Genomic DNA, 22,364 nt, shown 5'->3' with positions numbered 1-22,364 from the left:
GTGTAAATAAGTCCTTACTGTCAGATCTCCCCTGTAGAGCCTCCAGTGACCCCCACCTCCTTAGGTTTCAAGCACACATTCGTGGCCCTTTAGCGTTTTTTTGCCCGCGGCGCTAAATGTCTGCGGCCGAAAAACACGGCAAAGAAAGTGCAGTCAGGGCAAAATCTGCCTCAAAATTCCTGAAGGAAAAATCTCTGTGTGAACATACCCTTATATGGCTGCAAATCACAGATCTGCAAAACACGGACCACACACGGGTTCCGTGTGCGTTCCGTTCTTTAAACGGATCAATGAATAGAATGTCCGAGACTGATCCACAAAAATGGACAGAAATAGGACCTGTTCTAAAACTTGATGAACGGATACACGGATCTGCAAAAAAAAAACAAAAAAAAACGGATGCGTGCATGACCCCATAGAAATGAATGGGTCAGTGTACTATCCGTTAAAAAAAAACCCTGATAGCACACTGAAGAAAATAACGGACGTGCTTTTGAGGCCTTGCCAATAAGAGAGGACGTGACGTTTTTTTTTTGGGGGGGGGGGGGGTTTCTACTGAAGGGGTGAGAAGACGAGCAGCTGCACATCTAATTTCCTCTGTTGACTCAAATGTTTAGCTTCTTTACTTTAATTTTAGGATTTTGCGATGATGTAGATACAGGCAGAAGCGGCATGTATGAACATTCATTTTTAGGAAGTGCTGTCCTTCCAGGGCTCTGCTTGGGTCAGACTTTTATACACAAATGTGAATGTGTATGCATTTTTACAAAACACTATGGTCGGATATTAAAATTTCATTAAAAGGGGTTTTCCCACCAGGGACATTTATGAGGTATCCACAGGATATGTCAAATGTCAGATAAATACGGGTCCCACCTATCTCTAGAACGAGGCCCCCTAAACCTCGTTCTGCCGCTCTGTGTTGCGGCAGAAGCGTGTGATTTCGGACCATGAATTACGGAAACAACGTAGCTCACTGAGCTACGCGGTTTCCCTAAGTCCCATAGAACTGAATGGTAGTTACAGAAACAGCGTAGCTCGCATGCTACACTGCTTCCATAACTGCCATTTACTACTATGTGACTTAGGGAAACAGCGTAGCTCAACGAGCTACGCGGTTTCCTTCTTTATGGTCGGAATTCACCTGGTTCTGCCACAACACAGAGCGGCAGAACAGGGTTTAGGGGGCTCCGTTCTAGAGATAGGTGGGACCCGTATTTATCTGACATTTGACATATCCTGTGGATACATCATAAATGTCCCTGGTGGGAAAACCCCTTTAAGGTGTCCATGAGTATAAACTGCTGGGGGGGGGGGGCATTTTCACAATGTGATAGGCATTTACTTTCAGAAAATATATGGGTTTGGGGTAGAATATGATTTTATTTTATAATTCAGGTTTTATTTGTGTATGTCAAAAGTGTGAACGTTATGCTGAAACCCCTGACAACAAAAAAGGTTAAGGGATTATTACCACCTGAGATGTTTATGGCATATCCAAAAGGGATAAGCAGGAAATTCGCAGGTAAAAACTGCGCCTAATCGTGCGTTTTTTGGCATGGCTTTTACTTTTCGATGCGTTTTTCGGCGCATTTTCATGCTGCGAATTTTGGTGCGATTTTCCTGTGCACTAGGCAGATACAATTCGTACGCAGGCAACGCAAGATAAATGGACACGCTGCAGATTTTAAAATCCGCACCGCAGGTCAATTTATGTGCAGAAAATACTGCAGCGTGTACATGAGATTTCCTGGAAACTCATTGACTATGCTGGTGCTGTATTACACTGTGGTTTTGCAGCACTTAATAAGCATTGTGTGCATTGACCCTTAGGGTACAGTGCCCCTTCGGCTCCTGTTGGCCTGTCTTGTGAAAGACTCATTTAATAGACTGACAGAGTTTCTCTCACGTGAATCACAGAGGCCAACTCAAGCTGAAAGGATACAAAACAAACTGAGGAGTGTAGCAGGCCCTTAGTTCAAGTTAGAGATGAGTGAACTAATTCAGCACAAATTGAATTTAGTCCAAACTTCCCAAAAATTAGATTAGCTGAAATCCAAAACATTTGAAATTCGCGCCACATTAGGCCTCATGCTCACGGCCGTGCCCGTAATCACGGCCCGCGATTGCAGGCATGGCCGGCAAAACCCGCGGGCCGCATTTTCGTGCTGTGCTCCCATACAAAGTATGGGAGCACAGCCCAAAAAAAATTAAAAGTAGGACATGCTCCATATTTCCCGGCACGGTTCTACGGCACGGACACTCTTCCAAAGCGATACGGAAAGGTGTCAATGGCTAATAGAACCGGGCAGGTCCATAATGGCGGACTGTATTGTGGTCCACAATCACGTAGTTTTTTTTATTTACGGTCGTGTGCATGGGGCCTAAATCTGCAAAATGGCAGCCATTATACACAGAAAGTAAAAGAGGACATTAAAAAAATAAAAACAAATACCATACTCACCCTCCCCTGGTTTTCCGTAGCGACAAGTACCGGTCGGCCTCTCGAGCGGATGTTTTGTCCCATATGAGAGCTGCAGCCAATAGGATAAAACAAACTCTTCCCTCAAAGTTGGAAGCGTACAATTGTTCAAAAGGTTTTGATATGCTGAAGCATTAAGATTTCCCTTCACTGGAACCAAGGGGCCTAGGCCAACCCCTGAAAAACAACCCCTTAGCATTATCCCTCCTCCACCAAACTTTACAGTTGGCACAATGCAGTCAGGCAGGTAACGTACTCCTGGCATTTGCCAAACCCAGACTCATCCATCAGACAGCCAGATAAAGAGTGATTCATCACTCCACAGAACACGTTTCCACTGCTCCAGAGTCCAGTGGCGGCTGATTTACACCACTGTGTCCGACGCTTGGCATTGCGCTTGGTGATGTAAGGCTTGCATGCAGCGGCTCGGCCATGGAAGCCCATGCCATGAAGCTCCCGGCACACAGGTTTTTGTGCGGATGTTAATGTCAGAGGAGGTTTGGAACTTCGCAGTTATTGAGTCAGTAGAGTATTGGCGACATTTCTGCACTAGGCGCCTCAGCACTCAGCGACTCCGCTCTGTAACTTTACGTGGTCTACCACTTTGTGACTGAGCTGCTGTGGTTCCTGAACACTTTCACTTTGCAATAATACCACTCACACAGGCCTTATTACACTGGCCAATAATCGGCCAAACGAGCGTTCTAATGAACGCTTGTTCCGGATTATTGGCCAATGTAAACAGGGCAGCGGACAAACGCTTGATCATCCGGTTGATCACATCTTTTATGCAGCCTGTAAAATTATTGTTGTCGGCAGCACAACTACCCGTATAAACAGGGGATGTGCTGCCGACAATGATGCAAACTGATGGGTACCGAACTATCATATTAATGATCATTCATCCCAATACAGTAAAGCATAGGTCTGTGTGAAAAGGGCCTGTCAATGAGCGCAAATCGACTTATTATATCGTCGATCCGCTTTTGTTATGCCCATATAAACCCACCATTAATTGTGGAATATCTAGGAGGAAGAAATTTCACGGACTGACTTGTAACTGTGGCATCCTATTATGGTACCACGTTGGAATTCAGTAATCTCTGTAGAACGAACCATTCTCGCTCACAAACGTTAGTACAGATAGACTGAATGACTAAGGGCTGGATTTTATACATCTGTGGCAATGGGATTGAATGAAACACCTGAATTCAATGATTGAAGGGGTTATGTGGGGAGTGAAAAGTATTAGCAGTGTACGCACTGCAGTATGTGAGTATACCCAGCAATATACATTCTGGTCCCATGTTGCGCTGATTATGAGATTTTAAACCATTTTTACAGCGCGGGCGGTGGATCGGAAGTCTAGTAGCAAAGTCTTCCTTCATGACGACATGACTCATCGTCATATATATATATATATATATACACACACACACACACACACACACATATTTATATATATATATATATATATATATATATACATACATACATACAGTTAGGTCTAGAATTATTTGGACAGTGACACGATCTTCATGATTTGGGCTCTGAATGCCACCACATTGGATTTGAAATGAAACAACTGAGATGCAATTGAAGTGAAGACTTTCAGGTTTAATTCAAGAGGTTGAACAAAAATATCCTGTGAAACGTTTATGAATTGCAACCATTTTTCTGCACAGCCTCCTCATTTCAGGGGCTCAAAAGTAATTGGACAAATTAACATTACCATAAATAAAATGTTTTTTTTTTTTTTTAAACCCTGTAGAGAATCCTTTGCAGGCAATGACTGCCTGAAGTCTGGAACCCATGGACATCACCAAACGCTGGGTTTCCTCTTTTGTGATGCTTTGTCAGGCCTTTACTGCAGCTGTCCTCAGTTGTTGCTTATTTGTGGGTCTTTCTGCCTTAAAGAGGCTCTGTCACCAGATTTTGCAGCCCCTATCTGCTATTGCAGCAGATCGGCGCTGCAATGTAGATTACAGTAATGTTTTTATTTTTAAAAAACGAGCATTTTTGGCCAAGTTATGACCATTTTTGTATTTATGCAAATGAGGCTTGCAAAAGTACAAGTGGGCGTGTTTAAAAGTAAAAGTACAACTGGGCGTGTATTATGTGCGTACATCGGGGCGTGTTTACTACTTTTACTAGCTGGGCGTTGTGTATAGAAGTATCATCCACTTCTCTTCAGAACGCCCAGCTTCTGGCAGTGCAGACACAGCGTGTTCTCAAGAGATCATGCTGTGTCGTCACTCACAGGTCCTGCATCGTGTCAGACGAGCGAGGACACATCGGCACCAGAGGCTACAGATGATTCTGCAGCAGCATCGGCGTTTGCAGGTAAGTCCATGTAGCTACTTACCTGCAAATGCTGATGCTGCTGCAGAATCAACTGTAGCCTCTGGTGCCGACACGATGCAGGACCTGTGAGTGACGTCACAGATCTGCACTGCCAGGAGCTGGGCGTTGTGAAGAGAAGTGGATGATACTTCTATACACAACGCCCAGCTAGTAAAAGTAGTAAACACGCCCCGATGTACGCACATAATACACGCCCAGTTGTACTTTTACTTTTCAACACGCCCAGTTGTACTTTTGCAAGCCTCATTTGCATAAATACGAAAATGGTCATAACTTGGCCAAAAATGCTCGTTTTTTAAAAATAAAAACGTTACTGTAATCTACATTGCAGCGCCGATCTGCTGCAATAGCAGATCGGGGTTGCAAAATCTGGTGACAGAGCCTCTTTAACCCCTTAAGGACGCAGCCTATTTTGGGCCTTAAGGCTCAGAGCCAATTTTTCAAATCTGACATATTTCACTTTATGTGGTAATAACGTCGGAATGCTTATACCTTTCCAAGCGATTCCGAGATTGTTTTCTCGTGACACTTTGGGCTTCATGTTCATGGTAAAATTTGGTCGATATATTCAGTCTTTATTTGAGAAAAATTGCAAAATTTAGAGAAAATTTAGAAAAAAATAGAATTTTTCAGAATTTAAATGCATCTGCTTGAAAAACAGACGGTTATACCACCCAAAATAGTTACTAGTTCACATTTCCCATATGTCTACTTTAGATTGGCATCGTTTTTTGAACATTATTTTATTTTTCTTGGACGTTACAAGGCTTAGAACATAAACAGCAATTTCTCATATTTTTAAGAAAATTTAAAAAGCCTTTTTTTTAAGGTACCTGTTCAGTTCTGAAGAGGCTTTGTGGGGCCTATGTATTAGAAACCCCCATAAAGCACCCCATTTTAAAAACTAGACCCCTCAAAGTATTCAAAACAGCATTTAGAAAGTTTTTTAACCCTTCAGGCATTTCACAGGAATTAAAGCAAAGTGGAGGTGAAATTTGCAAATTTCATTTTTCTTTCTGAATTTCAATTTTATTCTATTTTTTTTCTGTAACAAAGAAGGTTTTACCAGAGAAACACAACTAAATATGTATTGTCCAGATTCTTCAGTTTTTAGAAATGTCCCACATGTGGCTCTAGTGCGCTCGTGGACTAAAACACAAGCCCCAGAAGCAAAGAAGCACCTAGTGCATTTTGGTGGTGCTTTTTTATTAGCATATATTTTAGGCAGCATGCCAGGTTTGGAGAGGTGTTGAGGTGCCAAAACAGTAGGAATCCCCCAAAACTGACCCCATTTTTGAAACTGCAGCCCTCAAGGAATTAATTTATGGTTATTGTTACCATTTTGACGCCGTAGTTTTTTCACAGCGCGTATTTGAATTGGGCTGTGAAATTAAAAGAATGACAATTTTTCCAATAAGATGTCATTTTTGATCAGAATTTCTTATTTTCACAGGGAACAAAATGCCCCATTTTGTTGCCCAATTTGTCCTGAGTGCGGCAATACCCCATTTGTGGTGATAAACTGCTGTTTGGGCCCATGGGAGGCCTCAGAAGGAAAGGAGCGCTATGTGTTCTTAGGAGTCCAGATTTTGCTGGATTGGTTTTCGGGTGCCATGTCGCATTTGCAGAGCCTCAGAGGTATCAAAGCAATCGAAACCCACCAAAAGTGACCCCATTTTGGAAACAAAACCCCTCAAGGAATTTATTTATGGGTGTTGTGACCATTTAGACCCCACAGTTTTTTCACAGAACTTATTTGAATTGGGCTGTGAATTTAAAAAAAAAAAAACTTTTTTCCAATAAGATGTAGTTTTGGCTCAAAATTTCTTATTTTCACAAGGAATAAAATACCGCATTTTGTTGCCCAATTTGTCCTGAGTGTGGCAATACCCTATTTGTGGTGATAAACTGCAGTTTGGGCCCATGGGAGGGCTCAGAAGGAAAGGACCACCATGTGGCCTACTGGGAATTTTCTGGTGCTAAGTCGTGTGTGCAGAAGCCCCTGAGGTATCAGTACAGTTGAAACCCCCGAGAAGTGACCCCGTTTTAAAAACGACACCCCTTAAGGAATTCATCTAGAGGTGTAGTGAGCATTTTGACCCCACAGGTATTGTGTAAAAGATAATGCGCAGCAGATGGTGCAGAGTGAGATTTGCAATTTTCTATATATATGCCATGTCAGTGTCCGATATATTGTGCCCAGCATGTGCCACCGGAGACATACACCCCATAAACTGTAATGTGGGCTCTCCCGGGTACGGCAATACCCTACATGTGGCTGTTATTAGCTGCCTGGGCACACGGCAGGGCTCAGAAGGAAAGGACCACCATTTGGCCTACTGGAGCTTTTCTGGTGCTAAGTCTTGTACGCAGAAGCCCCTGAGGTACCAGTACAGTTGAAACCCCCAAGAAGTGACCCTGTTTTAAAATCTACACCCCTTAAGGCATTCATCTAGAGGTGTAGTGAGCATTTTGACCCCACAGGTATTGTGTAAAAGATAATGTGCAGCAGTTGGTGCAGAGTGAAATTTGCAATTTTCTATACATATATGCCAATTCAGTGTCCGATATATTGTGCCCAGCATGCGCCACCGGAGATATACACCTCATAAACTGTAATGTTGGCTCTCCCGGATACGGCAATACCCTACATGTGGCTGTTATCAGCTGCCTGGGCACGCAGCAGGGCTCAGAGGGGAAAGATGAGGAGGGGTAAGCTGTGCGAAGTGGATCAGAGCGAGTAAAACTGGGTTAAATTAAAAATAAAGGGATGGATGATAAATTTTAAAACACTCTTTCATACAGAGCTCTGGTTTTTCGGGACACGCGTCACATTGATATATTGTGTCCTTCCTTATCCCCCTCTTATAGCAGACTCTGCACCTCTTTTGACTTTTTCCCTTCTTGCCAGTTTGGGGAACTTCTCCTAAAAAGTGTTGCCCTGGTACGATGCCTGTGGCCCCGCTTCCAGAAGTACTGTAAGGCTTCAGGACTTGATCTGACAAGTCCACCCCTCCCATGTACCTATTGTAGTCCAGGATGCAGTCTAGTTTGGGGGTCCCTGTACTGGTACCTCGTACAGGTACATGGGTACTGGTGTGGCATCTCCCTGGTCTTGTACTTGACACACAATATGTTGCTGCTAGATTGTGCCCTGCTCTCACCCCTTCTGAGTGTTTGCCCAAGCAGAGTCTTAGGGAGGCCTCTCAGGTTTCTTCTAGCAGTGCCGCATGCCGCAGGACTTCTGGAAGCGAGGCAGTTGAAGAGTGGGACGCTGGTATAAAAATTATCCAGGTAGAGGTGGTAACCCTGGTCCAGCAGTGGGTGCACAAAATCCCACACAATTTTTGTATTAACTCCCAGTAAGGGGGGGCATTCTGGGGGCTGAGTACTGGTGTCCTTCCCTTTATATATCGTAAATCTGTAGGTATACCCTGATGCACTCTCGCACAGCTTATACATCTTCACGCCATACCTTGCCCTCTTACCCCGCAGGTACTCGCGGAATTGAAGCCTCCCTTTCAAATGTACCACGGATTCATCTATAGAAATACACTTCTCAGGGGTGAATGCTTGGAAAACCGCGCACTGAAATGGTCTAATAGGGGTCTCCGTTTATACAAATGGTCAAAACTGGGGTCATCTCGAGGTGGGCACGGCTCATTATGAGTATAATGTAAGAAGCGAAGTATTGCCTCATTTTTATTTTATTTTTTAGGTTACAGTTCAGTTCTGAAGTTGCTTTGAGGGGCCTATATATTAGACACCCTTATCAAACACCCCATTTCAGAAACTAGACCCCTCAAAGTATTCACAACAGCATTTAAAAAGTTTATTAACCCTTTAGGTGTTTCACAGGAATTTAGAGCAAAGTAGAGGTGACATTTAATTAATTTAATTTATTAGGCACCATGTCCGGTTTGAAGAGGTCTTGTGGTGCTAAAACAGTGGAAACCCCCCAAAAGTGACCCCTTTTTGGAAACTAGAGACCTTGAGGAATCCATTGTAGTTTTCTTGGGGTGCATGCGACTTTTTGATCAGTTTTTATTCTAATTTTAGGTGGCGTGGTGACTAAAAAAACAGCAATTTTACTATTGTTTTTTATTCAATTTTTTTTACAGCGTTCACCGTGCGCTATAAATGACATATTCACTTTATTCTGCGGGGCGATACGATTACGGCGATACCAGATGTTTATAGTTTTATTTTATGTCTTATGGCGTTTGCACAATAAAATACATTTTGTAAAATATAATTTATTTTTTGTGTTACCTTATTCTAAGAGCCAGAACTGTTTTATTTTTCCATCAGGAAAGTCGTGCGAGGACTTATTTTTTGTGTAACGAACTGTAGTTTCGATCAGTACCATTTTTAGGTACATGCGACTTTTTGATCTCTTTTTATTCCATTTTTTGGGAGGTGAAGTGACCAAAGAATTGTGATTGTGGTACGGTTTATTATTATTTTCTCTTACGGCTTTCACCGCGCGGGATAAATAACGACATCGTTTTGTAGTTCAGGACGTTACGGACGCGGCGATACCAATTATGTATAGTTTATTTATATATTTTTATTAATAATAAAGGACTGATAAGGGAAAAAGGGGGACTTTTACTTTTATTACTTTTAAATCTGTTATTTTCTTATTTTTACACAACTTTTTTTTACTTTTTCACACTTTTTTTACTTTGTCCCACTAGGGGACATGAGGGCAGGAGGCTCTGATCGCTATTCTAATACACTGCACTACATACGTAGTGCAGTGTATTAGAGCTGTCAGCTGTTCGCTGACAGCAAGCATAGTGGGTCCGGATTTTGTCGGGACCCACTAGGCTTCCGTCGATGGCGTAGCCAGAGTCCATTGTTAGGATTCTGGTTGCCATAGTAGCCATCACGGCCCGCTATCGTGTAGCAGGCCGGCGATGGCAGCTTAACCCCTAAGAAGCCGCGATCGCTATTGAACGCGGCTTCTAAGGGGTTAATCGGCGGGGACCACCGCGATCGGTCCCTGCACACTAAGCTGTGATAGCGTGCTGTCAGAAACAGCAGTTATCACAGCTCAAGCACGCGCCGGGATTAAATGGCGCCGTGTTTACTCAGGTCAGTACTATTACTGACCTGAGCGCGAACGATGTACTTAGCGCAACGTAATAGTACTGACCTGAGCGCGAAGGGGTTAAGTTTTGTCTTAAAGGGAAGGGGTCATGAATAATGATTATTTTTTTTTTATCATATTGCTTTTAGTATGATATGAACATAAATTTTATGTGTGTTATACTTTTTACCTACTTTTACTTCTCTATGGGGGCTGCCATTTTTTTTCATCTCTGTATGTGTCTATTAACGACACATACAGAGATGGAATGCGGCACATACATCCCCATAGAGAATGCGAGCGGGAGCCGTTCCATTCTCTGCAGCGTACGCCGTCTGTGTGCGAACGCCACTTGTGCCGCTCCCACACAGACCAAAGCGAAGCTCGTTAGCAAAGTGAAATCCAGCACCATTTTCATGTGGACCGGAAGCCGCTGCCGGACAGTAAGATGACGACTTCCGGCCGTGGCTTCCGGACATATTTTCAAGGAAGCGAAGACGCAAGGAATAGGAGCGGAGGCGGCAGCAGGCAAGTTATGTTTGTGTATGTGATGTGTGTATTATGTTCGTGTTATACTGTCTGATTACCACTGTCTCTAATCCTCCTACACTGTGCAGTCACTCAGAAAATGACGGCACACAGTGTAGGAGGTTTGAAGATTCAAACCCCTCCTTCTCCTGGCACTAGCCAGAATAAGGGAGGGGGGATTGTGTGAGGACACTAGAGCGAGTGTGTCTACCACAAATTTGCAGCATAAAGCAATGAGGTTGCTTTACCACATTGACCATGCTGCAATTTTGGGAACTGCTCCCTCTAGTGACCAGCACATGGAAATGTTATAAATTAGAATCTAATTTATAATATTTCCTGACTTGTGAAAAAATTTTAAAAATTAAAACAACCTGTAATCACTTACACTACCGTTCAAAAGTATGGGGTCACCCAGACAATTTTGTGTTTTCCATGAAAACTCACACTAAGGCGGGATTCACACGACAGGGTTTCCCGGCCGGGTGCCGGCCGTTCATAAATCGGCCGGCACCCGGCTGCATTAGGAATAATAGACCCCTAATGGGGCTATTCACACAACCGATTTCGGTTGGGTGCTCTATTTTCGGCTGGGTGCCCGGCCGCCCGGCTCCCATAGAAGTCTATGGGGCCGGGTAATACACGGCCATCACCGAAATGTGTCCCGAGTGATGGCCGGGTCTACCGTCGCTCGCGCACTCTCTCTCCTCCTCCTCACAGCTCAGAGTGCATGTGAGGAGGAGGAGGGTCTTTTATTGCTCGCTGTAGGAGTCGGAATCCCCAATCCCCGCCGGGGATTGGGGATTCCGCTACAGGAGAAGTGCGTGACTACACTATCCATATATGGACACAGCGAAGTCACGCACTTCTGCAGCGGAATCTCCGACTCTATGGCCGGGGATGCCGCTACAGGAGAAGTGCATGACTACACTGTCCATATATGGACACAGCAAAGTCACGCACTTCTGCAGCGGAATCCCCGACTCTATGGCCGGGGATTCCGCTACAGGAGAAGTGAGTGACTACACTGTCCATATATGGACACAGCGAAGTCACTCACTTCTGCAGCGGAATCCCCGACTCTATGGCCGGGGATTCCGCTACAGGAGAAGTGAGTGACTACACTGTCCATATATGGAAACAGTGACGTCACTCACTTCTGAAGCGGAATTCCCGACCTGTGGCAGGGAATTCCTCTTCAGGAGAAGTCAGAGAATACACTGTCCATATATGGACATTGAAGTCAGTGACTTCTCCTGGAAGGGGGGGGGGGTGGGGTGGGTGCAACCTACAGGGGGCTGTGTGGCATCACCTACAGGGGGCAGGGTGGCATCACCTACAGGGGGCAGGGTGGCATCACCTACAGGGGGCAGGGTGGTGGCATCAACTACAAAGGGCAGGGTGGCATCACCTGCAGGGGGCAGGGTGGCATCGCCTACAGGGGGCTGTGTGGCATCGCCTACAGGTGGCATCGCCTACAGGTGGCTGGGTGGCATCGCCTACAGGTGGCTGGGTGGCATCGCCTACAGGTGGCTGGGTGGCATCGCCTACAGGTGGCTGGGTGGCATCGCCTACAGGTGGCTGGGTGGCATCGCCTACAGGTGGCTGGGTGGCATCACCTACAGGGGACTTGGTGGCATCACCTACAGGGGACTTGGTGGCATCACCTACAGGTGGCTGGGTGGCATCACCTACAGGGGACTTGGTGGCATCACCTACAGGGGGCAGGGTGGCATCACCTACAGGGGGCAGGGTGGCATCACCTACAGGGGGCAGGGTGGTGGCATCAACTACAAAGGGCAGGGTGGCATCACCTGCAGGGGGCAGGGTGGCATCACATACAGGGGGCTGTGTGGCATCGCCTACAGGGGGATGTGGCATCGCCTACAGGGGGCTGTGTGGCATCGCCTACAGGGGGCTGTGTGGCATCGCCTACAGGTGGCTGTGTGGCATCGCCTACAGGTGGCATCGCCTACAGGTGGCTGTGTGGCATCGCCTACAGGTGGCTGTGTGGCATCGCCTACAGGTGGCTGTGTGGCATCGCCTACAGGTGGCTTGGTGGCATCACCTACAGGTGGCTTGGTGGCATCACCTACAGGTGGCTTGGTGGCATCACCTACAGGGGACTTGGTGGCATCACCTACAGGGGACTTGGTGGCATCACCTACAGGGGACTTGGTGGCATCACCTACAGGGGACTTGGTGGCATCACCTACAGGGGGCTATGTGGCATCACCAACAGGGGGCTGGGTGGCATTACCTACCAGGGGGGCTGTGGCATTATCTACAAAGTGCTGTGTGTGACAACAAATTTAAATGAAATTCATCCGATTTTAAAACGGACAGGGAAAAAAAACAGATGCAAATCGGGTCCAAATCGGCCGGTAAAAACGGCAACTCTGCCCGGAACGGAATGGATGCAAACCGGCTGGGAAAATCAGCCAAAAAAGGCCGATTTTCCCGGCCGACACTCGGATCCTGTCGTGTGAATGAGGCCTTATATTTATCAATTGAGTTGCAAAATGACTAGAAAATATAGTCAAGACATTGACAAGGTTAGAAATAATGATTTTTATTTGAAATAATAATTTTCTCCTTCAAACTTTGCTTTCGTCAAAGAATGCTCCATTTGCACCAATTACAGCATTGCAGACCTTTGGCATTCTAGCTGTTAATTTGCTGAGGTAATCGGGAGAAATTTCACCCCATGCTTCCAGAAGCCCCTCCCACAAGTTGGATTGGCTTGATGGGCACTTCTTGCGTACCATACGGTCAAGCTGCTCCCACAACAGCTCTATGGGGTTGAGATCTGGTGACTGCGCTGGCCACTACATTACAGATAGAATACCAGCTGCCTGCTTCTTCCCTAAATAGTTCTTGCATAATTTGGAGGTGTGCTTTGGGTCATTGTCCTGTTGTAGAATGAAATTAGCTCCAATCAAGCGCTGTCCACAGGGTATGGCATGGTGTTGCAAAATGGAGTGACAGCCTTCCTTATTCAAAATCCCTTTTACCTTGTACAAATCTCCCACTTTACCAGCACCAAAGCAACGCCAGACCATCACATTACCTCCACCATGCTTGACAGATGGCGTCAGGCACTCTTCCATTATCTTTTCTGTTGTTCTGCGTCTCACAAATGTTCTTCTGTGTGATCCAAACACCTCAAACTTCGATTCGTCTGTCCATAACACTTTTTTCCAATCTTCCTCTGTCCAATGTCTGTGTGCTTTTGCCCATATTAATCTTTTCCTTTTATTAGCCAGTCTCAGATATGGCTTTTTCTTTGCCACTCTGCCCTGAAGGCCAGCATCCCGGAGTCGCCTCTTCACTGTAGACGTTGACACTGGCGTTTTGCGGGTACTATTTAATGAAGCTGCCAGTTCAGGACCTGTGAGGCGTCTATTTCTCAAACTAGAGACTCTAATGTACTTGTCTTGTTGCTCAGTTGTGCAGCGGGGCCTCCCACTTCTCTTTCTACTCTGGTTAGAGCCTGTGTGTCCTGTCCTCTGAAGGTAGTAGTACACACCGTTGTAGGTAATCTTCAGTTTCTTGGCAATTTCTCGCATGGAATAGCCTTCATTTCTAAGACCAAGAATAGACTGTCGAGTTTCATATGAAAGCTCTCTTTTTCTAGCCATTTTGAGAGTTTAAATCGAACCCACAAATGTAATGCTCCAGATTCTTAACTAGCTCAAAGGAAGGTCAGTTTTATAGCTCCTCTAAACAGCAAAACAGTTTACAGCGGTGCTAACATAATTGCACAAGTGTTTTCAAATCATTCATTAGCCTTCTAACACAGTTAGCAAACACAATGTACCATTAGAACACTGTAGTGATGGTTGCTGGAAATGGGCCTCTATACACCTATGTAAATGCTGCATTAAAAACCAGACGTTTGCAGCTAGAATAGTCATTTAGCACATTAACAATGTATAGAGTGTATTTCTGATTAATTTAATGTTATCTTCATTGAAAAAAACTGTGCTTTTCTTTCAAAAATAAGGAAATTTCTAAGTGACCCTAAACTTTTGAACGGTAGTGTAAATAATAACAAAAAAATTTTTCAAAAATCTAGCGACACATTCCCTTTAACCCCTTAATGACCGGGCCATTTTGCACGTTAATGACCAAGGATTATTTTTTGTTTTTTCACGGTCGCATTCCAAGAGTCGTAACTTTTTTTTTATTCCGTCGACATAGCCATATAAGGGCTTGTTTTTTGCGGGACGAGTTGTATTTTGTAATTGTACCATTTTTAGATGCTTATAATATATTGATTAACTTTTATTAACTTTATTTTAGGAGAGTATTGAAAATAAGCAGCTATTCCAGCATTGATTTTCACATTATAAATTTAAGCCGTTTACTATGCAGCGTAAATAACATGTTAACTTTATTCTATGGGTCGGCACGATTACGGGGATACCAAATATGTAAAGGTTTTATATGTTTTCCTACGTTTGCACAATAAAAAGCCTTTTAGAAAAAAATTACTTGTTTTTGCATCGCCGCATTCCAAGAGACGTAACGTTTTTATTTTTCCGTCAATGTGGCCGTACGTGGGCTTGATTTTTGCGGGCCAATGTGTAGTTTTCATTAGTACTATTTTGGGGTACATAGGACTTATAGATTTATTTTAATTTAATTTTTTATGGGGGGAATGGGAGAAAAGAGCGAATTTTGCCGTTGTTTATTTGCGGTTTTTTTGGACGCCGTTCATCCGGCGGTTTAATTAATGTGTTAATTTTATTGTTCAAGTGTAATGTCGGGGTAGGGAAACAGACAAGTGAGCCCTAATCTACCCGCCACTCAGTCCCTGCCTACTTGCAACAACCCGCCCTAGGCGACGGGGTACAACTGGGCGACGGTCCCTACACTCAATAGGTGCACGACAGAAAAACAGACAAGGGTACAAAGAAGCCAGGGAAATGGGGAAGTTGCCACGGGAACACCGTGAGCAACAAGTGAGGTGAACGAGCCGAGTCAAACCAGGGATGAGCGAGGTACAAATACGCAGAGCAGAAGAGTGGTCAGAAAAGCCAAGGTCAATCACAAGCAGAGGATCAGTAGTTCAAGAAGCTGCAGCAGGGCCAGGAAACCAACAGAGAAGAATCACAAGCAAAGGAGGAACAGGAAAGGCAAGTATAAATAGACAGAGGGCGGGAGCTAGCTCAGTCTGGCCAGGCTGTGATGGGCTCTCCCACTCCTAAGCCTGCCATCCTGGGTGGTGGAAGATGGAGTCAGTCTCACAGACATAGAAGCAGGTACAGACTGATTACCTATGGGCGTCGACACAGAAGTTGTGTTTGGCAGATCCTTTACATCAAGATGTTACGATCGCGGGGATACCATATATGTATGTGTGTGATTTGTTTTGACACTTTTACTAAATAAAACCACTTTTTGGGCAAAAAAAGTAGTTTTATTTGATTTTCACAGTAATTTTTTTTTTTTTCTTTCACCAACTTTATTTAACTGATTGAAATTTATTTTTTTAGTCCCACCAGGGGACTTCACTATGCGATCTGCTGATCGCATATATAATGCTTTGGTATACTTAGTATACCAAAGCATTATTGCCTGTCAGTGTAAAACTGACAGGCAATCTGTTAGGTCATGCCTCCGTCATCGCCTAACAGGCAGATGCTGAAGACAGACCTGGGGGTCTTTGTTAGACCCCCGCTGTCATGGAAACCCGACGGCGACCCGCGATTTCTTTGCGGGGGCGCCGATGGGGTGACAGAGGGAGCTCCCTCCCTCTGTCAAACACATTAGATGCCGCTGTCACTATTAACAGCGGCATTTAATGGGTTAAACTGCCGGAATCGGAGCACGCTTCGATTCCGGCAGTTGCAGCAGGAGCCAGGCTGTGTATAACAGCCATGCTCCTGCCGCTGATCACGCGGGTACAGTGTCAGTACCCGCACGATTACAGGACGGATATATCCGTCCTCCTGCGCGAACTAGGTTAAGCCATTGAACAGCAGCACGATCAGGTTGAGATCTGGTGATTGACTTGGCCATTTGCAAAATATTCCTCTTCTTTGCATAAAAAAACAACTGGGTTGCTTTCTCAGTATGTTTTGAGTCATTGTCCATCTGTATTGTGAAGAAACGTCCCCATGCTGCATTTGGTTGAATCTGAGCAGAAAGTATATCCCTGAACACTTGAGAATTCATCCGGCTGCTTCTGTCTTCAGTCACATCATCAATAAACACTAGTGACCCAGTGTCTTTAGCAGCCATGCATGCCCATGCCATCACACTGCATCCACCACGGTTTACAGAGGATGTGGTGTGCTTTGGATCATGAGCCGTTCCAAGCCTTCTCCATACTTTTTTATTCCCATCATTCTGGTACAGGTTGATCTTCATTTCATCTGTCCAAAGAAAGCTGTTCCAGAACATGTTGTTTGGCAAAGTCTAATCTGGCCTTTCTATTTTTGAGGCTGATTAATGGTTTGCACCTTGTCGTTTGTATTTGCTCTCATGAAGTCTTCTCTTTATGGTAGACTTCGATGATACACCTACCTCTAGGAGAGTGTTCTTCACTTGGGTGGATGTTGTGAAGGGTTTTCTATCATCATCCACCACTGCTGTGTTCCGTCGACGTCCAGGCCTTTTGGAGTTCACAAGATCACCAGTGCGCTCTTTTTTTTCTTTCCAAGAATGTACCAAACTGTTGATTTGGCCGCTCCTAACATTTGTGCTCTCTCTCTGATGGATTTCTTCAGTTTTTTTCAGCCTAACGATGGTCTGTTTCACTTGCATTGAGAGCTCCTTTGACCTCATGTTGTGGGTTCACAGCAACAGCTTCCAAATGAAAATGCCACACCTGAAATCAACGACAGACCTTTTACCTACTTAATTGATGATGGATTAACGAGGGAATAGCCCATGCAGCCCATTAAATAGCTTTTTAGATAATTATCCAATTACCTATGGTCCCTTAAAAAAAGAGAGGCAGCTACATATTAAAGAGCTGTAATTCCTAAACCCTTCCTCAAATTAGGATGTGAATACCCTCAAAATAAAGCGGAGAATCTGCACTTTAAGCCAATATTGATTATATAATTGTATATTCAATATGTTTTGGTAAACAGCTAAAATGCCAAAACTTGTGTCACTGTCCAAATAATTCTGGACCTAACTGTACACACACATATATATATATATATATATATATATATATATATATATATATATATATATATATATATATATACACACACACACACACTCAATTACACATACATACATATACACACTGTAACGACTATGGCCACGGCCCGTCGTTCTGACTTACCCTCTGACGGCTGCGGCCATGGACATGTGAGTTCTCGGCGGCATCTTCCTCCTGGGAGACGCCGCCACTCACTTCCTGCTTCAGAGACTGTGTCCCGAAGGGCGCGCGCGCACGCAAGGCCATAAAGGGCCAGTGCGCGCACAATTGCAGGTAATCTGCAATCAGTCCAGAATGCTGGTGGACTATAAAAAGGGCTCTGCCCCCTTGATCATTGCCTTAGCGTTGTTGTATACCTAAAGTTTGTCTTGCAAATGGTCTCCTAGTGTTTTCTAGTTCCCAGTGTTACCCGTTCCTACTGCCTGTACCCTGTATCCTGTGCCTCTGTGCCATCTAGAGTTGAAGTCGAGCTGTTTCTTCCGCTGCATCTGCTGTGTTACACCCACCGGGTGTCTGTCCGCTGCCGAAGCCTTATCTTAACTCCTTAACGCCGAAGGACGGATATATCCGTCCTCAGCAGCTGCTAGTTCGCGCAGGAGGACGGATATATCCGTCCTGTGATGGCGCGGGTACTGAGACTGTACCCACGCGATCAGCGGCAGGAGCTCGGCTGTTATACACAGCCTGGCTCCTGCTGCAACTGCCGGAATCGAAGCGCGCGCCGATTCCGGCAGTTTAACCCATTAAATGCCGCTGTCAATAGTGACAGCGGCATTTAATGTGTTTGACAGAGGGGGGAGCTCCCTCTGTCACCCGATCGGCGCCCCCGCAAACAAATCGCGGGTCGCCGTCGGGTTTCCATGACAGCCGGGGGTCTAACAAAGACCCCCAGGTCTGCCTTCAGCATCTGCCTGTTAGGCGATGCCGGAGGCATGACCTAACAGGTTGCCTGTCAGTTTTACACTGACAGGCAATAATGCTTTGGTATACGAAGTATACCAAAGCATTATATATGCGATCGGCAGATCGCATAGTGAAGTCCCCTGGTGGGACTAAAAAAAAAAAATGTAAAACAGTTAAATAAAGTTTGTGAAAAAAAAATAATAATAATTACAGTCAAAGTAAAAAAAAACTACTTTTTTGGCCCAAAAAGTGGTTTTATTTAGTAAAACGGTCAAAACAAATCACACATACACATATATGGTATCCCCGCGATCGTAACAACTTGACCAATAAAATGAACATATTAATTAAACCACCGGATGAACGGCGTCCAAAGAAAACGCAAAAAACAACGTCAAAATTCTTTCTTTTCTCCCATTCCCCCCATAAAAAATAAAATAAAAGTTAATCTATAAGTCCTATGTACCCCAAAATAGTACTAATAAAAACTACACATTGTCCCGCAAAAATCAAGCCCACGTACGGCCACATCGACGGAAAAATAAAAACGTTACGGCTCTTGGAATGCGGCGATGCAAAAACAAGTAATTTTTTTCTAAAAGGGTTTTTATTGTGCAAACGTATAAAAAACATATAAAACCGTTACATATTTGGTATCCCTGTAATCGTGCCGACCCATAGAATAAAGTTAACATGTTATTTATGCTGCTTAGTAAACGGCGTAAATTTATAACGTGAAAATTAATGCTGGAATAGCTGCTTATTTTCAATTCTCTCCTAAAATAAAGTTAATAAAAGTTAATCAATATATTATAAGCATCTAAAAATGGTACAGTTACAAAATACAACTCGTCCCGCAAAAAACAAGCCCTTATACGGCTATGTAGACAGAATAAAAAAAGAGTTACGACTCTTGGAATGCGACCGTGAAAAAACAAAAAATAATCCTTGGTCATTAACGTGCAAAATGGCCCGGTCATTAAGGGGTTAAAGAGGCTCTGTCACCAGATTTTGCAACCCCTATCTCCTATTGCAGCAGATCGGCGATGCAATGTAGATAAGAGTAACGTTTTTTTTTTTTTTTAAACGAGCATTTTTGGCCAAGTTATGACCATTTTTATATTTATGTAAATGAGGCTTTCTAAAGTACAACTGGGCGTGTATGGTGTGTGTACATCTGGGCGTTTTTACTTCTTTTACTAGCTGGGCGTTGTGAATAGAAGTGAATGATGCTGACGAATCAGCATCATCCACTTCTCTTCACAACGCCCAGCTTCTGGCAGTGCACAGACACACAGCGTGTTCTCGAGAGATCACGCTGTGACGTCACTCACTTCCTGCCCCAGGTCCTGCATCGTGTCGGACGAGCGAGGACACATCGGCACCAGAGGCTACATTTGATTCTGCAGCAGCATCGGCGTTTGCAGGTAAGTCGATGTAGCTACTTACCTGCAAACGCTGATGCTACTGCAGAATCAACTGTAGCCTCTGGTGCCGATGTGTCCTCGCTCGTCCGACACGATGCAGGACCTGGGGCAGGAAGTGACGTCACAGCGTGATCTCTCGAGTACACACTGTGTCTGTGCACTGCCAGAAGCTGGGCGTTCTGAATAGAAGTGGATGATGCGGATTCGTCAGCATCATAAAATTCTATTCACAACGCCCAGCTAGTAAAAGAAGTAAAAACGCCCAGATGTACACACAATACACGCCCAGTTGTACTTTAGAAAGCCTCATTTACATAAATATAAAAATGGTAATAACTTGGCCAAAAATGCTCGTTTAAAAAAAACAAAAACAAACGGTACTCTTATCTACATTGCAGCGCCGATCTGCTGCAATAGGAGATAGGGGTTGCAAAATCTGGTGACAGAGCCTCTTTAAGCCTGAATCACCGCTACGGTCTACATTGCCACCGGTACCTATTCTGGACTATAGACATTGTATTGTACCTGGTTGGCCAGCTGCCTATCTGCCACTTGGTACGGCCCAGTGGGTCCACACCCCGCATCGTGACACACATACACACATGGCCCGAGCACAAGTAGGAAAACGGGGCCATGAAAAGCTTCTTAACTCTTCAATCAGTATATGGTTTACACAAATAATTTTTTTATATTTTTCTAAATAAAAGGAACACAACTCAAAACGAAATAAGATTGTTCTATAATATTCTCTTAGACTCCAACAATCTACAAATTAGACCGCATATAGCTAAATGGCCTAAAGAATGAAACATGACATATACAAATGACCAGTGGGGTAAGGCGCATTCTATATTTTTAGAAAGTACCTCATGTGTGAATCACTGTGAAACCTATCTAAAAATGCTTTATCGGTGGTACTACATGCCGTATAAATTATCCAACATGTTCCCAACAGAAAGCCCTAGATGTTGGAGAGGTTGTGGACAGCTACGGACATTGTTACATGTATTCCGGGAATGTCCACTCTTGCCTACATACTGGAACTCATGGTCTACATTCATTACAAAAACCTCAAGATTTCCTGTATATATAGCTCCGGAGTTGGGACTTTGCATTTAGGAATGGAATCCCTACCCATAACCCATAGAACAAGTTATCTGTCACGTAGATAATTAACAAATTATAAATATGAGTACATGATCGCGAGAAACAAACAGGTAGTACACAAATTCATTCATTTTTTGGGCTCTTTGGACTGATTCAGGATTAGCAGATCCTTTATGAGATGTTTTGGTTCTAATGGAAATACCTTCCCTTTTCCCATCCCTTGGTTGAACTTGATGGACATGTGGCTTTTTTCAACCGTACTAAGGCCCCATGCACATGAACGTATTTTTTCCTGTCCGTAAATACGGGTCCTTGGTCACACACATTCGACCAGTATTCCACCAGTATTTAAGGACCCGTGCCCGTAAATATGGGACCGGTGTCACCATTATTTCACCCGTATTTACGGACCCGTTTTCTCTGCACTAATCGGCAGCCCCTTCTCTCTATCAGTTCTGAATAGAGAGAAAGGGCAGCCCTTTTAGGCAGAGCTTCTGCAGCGATTGAAGGTAAAAAGAAGTTCATACGTACCCCGGCCGTTGTCTTGGTGACACGTCCCTCTTTTGACATCCAGTCTAAGCTCCCTGGATGACGCGGAAGTCCATGTGACCGCTGCAGCCTGTGATTGGCTACAGCGGTCACATGGGCTGAAATGTCATCCCAGGAGGCCGGACTGGAGGAAGAAGCAGGTAAGTTAACTTTTAATACTATTTCAGCGGTAGTCACTGTCCCGAATGCTGAAAGAGTTAACTCTTTCAGCACCCTGGACAGTGACTATCCCCTGACATCGACTACCAACGATCTCGTAATTACGGGAGCCCCATAGACTTCTATGGGCCTGTCCGTGCCGTTATTACGGCCCGAAATAGGACATGTTCTATATTCTTCAACGGCACGGGCACCTTCCCGTAAGCATACGGGGATGTACCCGTGGCCAATAGAAGTCTATGGGCCCGTAATTACGGCCATTTTTACGTTCGTGTGCATGAGGCCTAACTATGTAACTCAGATTAGTTTAATAATAATAATATCTTCCATTGAACAAATGAGAAACAACCTCTGTTAAATCAGTTTACACTCAAGAGATGACAGATTCTGCATGTTCTTTGAAAATGTATCTATGCCCCAAATCAACAAATAAATCATATGACATAAGAATACTCATTATTGATACAGTCTCGTATAATGTTTTACATTAATAACTAGCTCTGAATTGTTTGTATAGTTACATGTAAACAATTTTTGTACTATGTTCTCAGGACATGTTTGTAT

At 44.3% G+C, this 22,364-nt stretch overlaps 1 protein-coding gene across 1 annotated transcript in view; it reads right to left on the bottom strand.

The window, feature by feature from the left end:
• LOC142657912 (uncharacterized) overlaps positions 1-22,364 on the bottom strand; it is a 28,951-nt gene that overhangs the window by 5,642 nt on the left and 945 nt on the right. The gene's annotated exons all lie outside the window — the stretch shown is intronic.

The sequence above is a fragment of the Rhinoderma darwinii genome, chromosome 7, assembly GCF_050947455.1.
Source record: "Rhinoderma darwinii isolate aRhiDar2 chromosome 7, aRhiDar2.hap1, whole genome shotgun sequence".
In the NCBI taxonomy this organism is placed as follows: domain Eukaryota; kingdom Metazoa; phylum Chordata; class Amphibia; order Anura; family Rhinodermatidae; genus Rhinoderma; species Rhinoderma darwinii.
The sequence above is the reverse complement of the archived record's forward strand: the minus strand, read 5'-3'. Positions and strand labels throughout refer to the sequence as shown.